Raw genomic sequence first — 324 nt, 5'->3', positions numbered from 1 at the left:
ACAGATGCTAACCTTACTGTACAAGTCAATCTGAGTGCTTATGTTCTGGTTCAGTGCTATACAGCTTGGGTTTTATGGACCTGGTATAAGAATAACCATGTTCAGTTGGATACATTCAGGTGGCATCTACTCAGCAAATATTCACATTCTTTTTTAGGTCTAAATTAATACAGACAAACTTCAGTTAGGAGTTACTTCCTTGCTTTGCTTTTCTGCTAGAAACTACAAACTCTTGTTGAGAAGCCTCCTTGTACTCTTTCTCCACATTTGATTAGAAAGTGTATTATATTGTAAGCCAAGCCCAAATTTCACAGAAAGCACATA

The sequence above is a fragment of the Crotalus tigris genome, unplaced genomic scaffold (genome assembly GCF_016545835.1).
Source record: "Crotalus tigris isolate CLP2741 ecotype Arizona unplaced genomic scaffold, ASM1654583v1 scf7180000018491.14276545383:2951260, whole genome shotgun sequence".
In the NCBI taxonomy this organism is placed as follows: domain Eukaryota; kingdom Metazoa; phylum Chordata; class Lepidosauria; order Squamata; family Viperidae; genus Crotalus; species Crotalus tigris.
The sequence above is the reverse complement of the archived record's forward strand: the minus strand, read 5'-3'. Positions refer to the sequence as shown.